The sequence below is a fragment of the Marmota monax genome, unplaced genomic scaffold (assembly GCF_021218885.2).
Source record: "Marmota monax isolate L192 unplaced genomic scaffold, Marmota_monax_Labrador192_F-V1.1 WCK01_AAM20220418_F8-fsc00010, whole genome shotgun sequence".
Lineage (NCBI taxonomy): Eukaryota > Metazoa > Chordata > Mammalia > Rodentia > Sciuridae > Marmota > Marmota monax.
In genome coordinates this window covers 27,888,077-27,894,076 of record NW_026692321.1, presented here as the reverse complement: position 1 = coordinate 27,894,076, position 6,000 = coordinate 27,888,077, and the positions used below count along the sequence as shown (strand labels likewise).

Here is a 6,000-nt window from a genome sequence, read left to right as displayed (position 1 = left end):
GTCGATAGCACTCAGATCTACACAGATCCAGAGTCGTTTCACGTAGCAGCCCTAAATCAACTTTTCTAGTATCTTAATATTTGGGCTATGTGCATCCCCTTGACCTGTCTGCTAAAGAAACCATCTCTGGATTGAACTTTCATTCTATTTAATATTTCTTTAAGACAGCCATAATCTTTAAGGGATCATTCTCATTCATTTTTTCCACAATATTTTCATAGCAAAAGAAACCCCATTATGTTCATTAGACTTTTCTTAAATATTTATCAATTAAAACACTATTCGATAGTAGAGAAATATAAACTAGGTGTTGTAAATGATAAATATTTATTTCTCACAGCTCTAGAGGTTGAGAAGTCCAACAACAAAGCATTAGGCAGATTCAGTGTCTGATGAAAGCTAACTTTCTGGTTTCAAAGATGACTTATATCCTAGTAGAAGAGGCGAAGGATTCTCTTACATAAGGACACTAACTCCAGTCCTTAAGGCCCTACTCTCCTGAGTTCATCACCTCCCAAAGACCCCAACTTTTAATATCACTTTGGGGGTTAAGATTTCAACATATGAATTTTAGGGGAACACATACATTTATAGATTCCACAATCATGTTTTGAGGCAAGGAACATTTGGCCACAAGGTTTAGGGCAAGAAAAGTGGAGATTCAGTGGAGACCAGGTGAAGGAAGCTAAGTTGATTTGATCAAAGAATTGGGCAGAGGGTGTTTGGGCATGTGGGAGAGACTCTTGTGTCAGATTTTTCAAGGTGGCACTGGTTCTTTTGAGTGTCAAATGGAGGGACTCACAGATAGCAGGTGTAAAGGCTGTCCTTCTACATAACTGAGGGGAGGAGGCAACTAAACCTGTTTTACCCCAGCCCCAGAATGCAAATGTTCAAGCTCCCTAATTCAGAAGTCCAGTTGATCCTCCTCCAAGTCTCCAGCACCTCTCCCAAAGGGTCCTTTGGGGGCAGTGCATTCCTGGTCCTGTCCTGATTTGCTAGTAGATGGATACCAGTGACTAGAAGTTCTTGTTGCATCATGCAGAGACACAGAAGCTAACCAAAGTCTCCATCTTCTGAAATGACTATAGGGCACCAGAAATCTCCCCATAACGAATACATAGAGGTTCTTCCATGCTCACCTCAAGAGAAAAAGCAGCTGGTCTGGAGGATACTGGAGGGAAAAGCTCTTTCATTATCTGACATGAGGCAGCAATGATCCCTTACCGCTGGACACCAAAGGACACCTTCTCAAAGAGGAGGGGCCCAGGGTTTGGGAAGTGGCTGAGTCTTCCCTGCAGAAGACCACAGAGTAGTCAAGAGCAGTGGGCACTGTTTCTGCAGCAGGAACAATGGGAGGTGGTTAGGACCCTGCCCTGCTAGCTGCTGGGCTTTGGAATGGAGCAGTCCTCCATCACCCTCAGTCAAGGAGGTGATGGGTTTCAGAACATGCTACCCCCAAAGAGGGCAACTTGGCATTTGAGAAAACAGCAGATGCAGGAAGGTCTCTCTCACCTTTCCATGTCTTTACCCTTTTCCCCCAAGGCATAAGATCATAAGATCTAGGAAGGATTTTCTGACCTTCCACTAAAATAAATCATAAGACCCTTCTTAGTGGGGTGCCCTCCCTATGCCCAGAAGAAAGGAACATTCTTATCCCTGAAGACACAGGATCAAAGGAAAGAATCAGAACTATAGGCCTGGCTAAGTTCCCCTAAATGTATTCCTCTTGGATCACACCGCTTTGTACAATTACATTTCTCCATAATTGTCCACTATTCATCAAATAACACAAAAATATACAAGTTTAACTGTTTCTTTGGGAGGCTTCAGTTCTTGATGAAGTCTATATGATGTAAAATTTTAATATAGTTTCTCTGGTTAAGCTGTCTTTTGTCCTAGGGACCTCAGCCAGGAACACAGGATGGGGAAGGAAAAGGAATTTCTCCTTCCTTACAAAGGCCAAAGTAGCATACCAGACAAGCCATCCTGGATTTCAAATGCTTCCGCCTCCACTGTCTCAGGGCATCACCTGCCTGGTGGGCCAATCTTTAGTAAATCCCCAAAAGAAAAAGATTTCAGTCTCTCCCTGTCTGAGGAATTCCAAGGTAAACCTCACTCTTGAGCTACACTGGAAAAAAAAGCTCATCTCTTGCTAAAGAAAAGAAAAAGCACAACTTCATCCAGAAGGAACACTGCTGCATATCGAGGGCCATAGTCAGAGGGGGTTGACACTACTGTCCAAACCACGGGCAGTGAGGCTGGCTGTCTCACAGAAACCCTGTGCTATTTGACCCTGCTTTACTAATCCGACTTCATTTCAATCACACTAGACTTTTTTTTTTCCCATCTGTTTTCTCATGAGAAGGTGGATAACAAGCCTGTAGCCAAGAAAAAGAGAAGGTAAGCAGGAAAGATCTTAATGCAAAGGAGGGACATTTAAATAAGCCTCCTTTGCAGCTATATCCCAGAGCAGTCAGGGTGAGGAGGGATTGAAGAAATAGAATAGGTAGAAGGAGACGAACAGGGAATGAGAGACTCTAACTTCCAATCTAAAAACTCCATGAACACCCTTCCCTTCAACCTCCCAGGCCTGTTTTTTTTTTTTTTTTTTTTTTTTAATCTAGGCCTAAATTCTTAAAACATCCAATAAAATTGTAGAGTATCTCATTTGCTTACAGAATGTATTTATAGACTAAGTAAAAGAAGCCTAGAGAGAAATGTTGTTAAAGATCCATGATATGGGAGCAATCTAATTGACTAGATGATAGCAGCAGCAGCTATTGACTAGATAATATCAACCTGAAGATTCTAAGAAGAACCAGATCTCTGTGGCCCACTCTGTGCTCCACCATCAAAAGAATCAAGTTCATTAGGCTGATGCTACCTGTATGCTTTCATGGTCCCCATTTACATAGTTTCCTTTAAAAAAAAAAAGATTGAGACCCCAAAGCATGTCTGAATTTCCATTTCCTGTACCCCTCTACCTTTGAGTGCGTATCCTGCTCTAGTGTTTGTTTTCCTGAATAAATCTTGCTGTCCTAAACAAATCTCCACTTGTGCATTTTTTTTCAAAAAAAATTTTTAGTTATAGATGGACACAATATCTTCATTTTATTTATTTATTTTTAGGTGGTGGTGAGGATCGATCCCAGTGCCTCAGGCATGTGAGGCAAGGGCTCTATCACTGAGCCAAAACCCCAGGCCTCCACTTGTGATTCTTTCTTTTGACATATCTTTCTGTGATGTAGGTCAAGAACCTGCCAGAGGGATGAAAGAGTTGAGATCCCCTTTTCTCTTTTGAGGATCTCTTTGGACCCCATCTAGTGACAAGGAAACAAAGTCTAGAAAGTCTAGGCCATTTACCCTTACTGTGGATAAGACAGGTGCTGAATGGGAGGGCGGGATTGCACATAACATGAGGCCCACCTGCGCTGGAAGGTGGGCAGTGCTAATACATCTACTTTCCTGCCCTTTGCCTTCATCATACGTGCCAGACAATTCAGAGTTTAGTATGTGGAATTGCCAATTGACAGAATGACCTAACCCTGGGGAGACAAACAAGAATCGAGGTCACATTACCCATCCCAAAGAGGCCCCCAAATCCTCTTATAATCACAATATTACTTTCAGAACAGGATCCAGACCATTGTCTTTTTAAATATTTCACTCACCAAGAAGCAAGCAAACAATAATCATGTCTGAATCAATGTCTTAAATTCTATGCTAGAGGAAAACAAAGACTCTTTGTGTTGAATTGGATAATCCCACTGAGCCAATTTGCAGGAGACCAGTCCTATTCCTTTCTTTTCTGAGAGGGAGATTCTTAAAACACCTTCCCAACCACAGTGACCATCATCTCATTATTGTGTAAGACAATAAGACCTTCAAGAGGGAGTGGAATATACAAATATTAAGATACTCAGCTATTCTGATTTTTACCTTTTCACAAGTCAATTTTTTAAAAATAAATATTCACAGCCAGGCACAGTGGTACACACTTGTAATCCCAGCAACTCAGCTCACATGTTTGAGGTCAGCCTCAGAAACTTAGTGAGGCCCTAAGCAACTTAGAACCTGTCTTCAAATTTTAAAAATGGCTGGAAATATAGCTCAGTGGTAAAGCACCTCTGGGTTCAATCCTCAGTACCAAAAATATTTACAAATTTGATTATATTCAGATATTTGTTCCTAGCTAGGGACCCTCTTGTATTAGTTCTTTCCTCTTGTAAAATAAAGACAAAAATCTACTCTCCCACATCCACACCCTGCTCAGTAAACTACTTTCTGTTGAAATATAAGATTTCCTCAGTCCTAAGATATATATGTTTCCATATGTTACATTTCTGAAATTAAATGAGTCTTACAATTAGTGTAAACATTCAATGTAGCGTTTGGTCAAAATGTTGTTTTTAAATAAAATATTCTAGAAACCAAAAAAATTTTTTCCCTTGTGGTCATAAAAATCTTTCTCTTCAGAAGGTAAGTTCCCCCTCCCCCGGCCTCCAGTGAAAGGGCTGGTATTCTTGTTCTGAGCAGGTAAAGAAGCATCAGAAAACATACCAGCACAGGGTGTGGTGGCTCATGCCTGTAAACTCAGCCTCTCGGGAGGCTGAAGCAGGAGGATCACAAGTTCAAAGCCAGCCTCGGCAACTTGGTGAGGTCCTAAGCAACTAAGTGAGACCCTGTCTCAAAATAAAAAAGCAAAAGAGGGCTGGAGATGAGGCTCAATGGTTAAGCACCCTGGGTTCAATCCAGAGGCCCAAGGCGGGGTGGGCAAAACCAAAAAGAAAGAAAAGAAAATATACCAGCACTAACAACTAAACCTGGGACTTTTGAGATCTCTCAATAGCTGCTCTTCTCACTAGTCTGAGCTGTCCGGCCTGCATTCTGATACCAGCTCCTCCAAGGGCTTTGCAAATTCCAGTTAGTTACTTTGACCCTACAAGCCTCAATCGGCCAATTGGTAATGAAGTAACACCAATTTCATAGGTCTGTTAGGAAGTTACCTTACATCATGCATGTCATCTCAGCAGTGTGGTAGAGGGTGTGGTACATGTAAGCGTTCAATAATGTGAGCTATTATGTTAACTGATAAACGAATGATTACAGCAAGGAAATGAGGCATACCCAGGAGTTAGCTTCTTAACAGGCTAGAATTGGTTTAGAGAAAGGTAAACGGAGTAAAAGACCATGCTCTTAGAGTTGGGGAGAAAAATGAAAGAAAGGTAATGATGTGGAAAAGAGAGTGAGAAGGAAGAAGAAAGGCACAATGTGTATTTATGGAAATTTGATTTAAAAAGTTAAAGAGTAAATTTTGACCTAGCAATTTACTAGACAGGATATATAGAGTCCAGAGAGCTTCCTGACTTCCTGTCTCCAGCATGACACAGATTTTTTTCCTTTGTGTTACCCTGGGCAACAGCTGATTGGTCTGGAAGGGATGCGTCTTTACAAGATTACGACATTACATCATGTAGTTCCTTCCGTAGACTTTAGTCAGGAACTCTGACATCTTGATATTACCAGATTAGATGCTAAAACAGCAAGAAAATGACCAGAACTTGAGGGAAAAAAATTAATGTATCCAACAATTCAGATATGGCAGAAGTGAAGTCAATGTTCCAGAAAATTCTTCCAAACCAAGGGCAGTTGTCTGGGGAATGCGTAATCACAATGGTGCTGTGTAAACCCAACTTTTACCCTTAAAATCTTTGACTCTGGAAAAACTGGAGAAAATGCAGCAAGCAGCACAGGATACAATTCACCAGCGAGAAATGTCAGAAAAAGAACACAGCAGCAAATAACCCATTGATGAGAACTTACCATAGGGAACACCCTACCTTATCTACCTACCACTTAATAACTAAAAAAATCTTCTGAGGCTGTATGCTGAAAGTAGTATTTAATAACACTAGTAAAATTCATAATTCATATAAATGAAAATAAAATCCCCAAGATTGGTAAAACTTGTGAATTTAAACAGTGGTTTGTACTGCCAGG

General features: G+C 40.9%; 1 pseudogene; it reads left to right on the top strand.

The window, feature by feature from the left end:
* The first annotated feature begins 5,598 nt into the window (after positions 1 to 5,598).
* Positions 5,599 to 5,812, top strand: LOC124090799 (BBSome-interacting protein 1-like; annotated as a pseudogene).
* Positions 5,813 to 6,000: the final 188 nt, after the last annotated feature.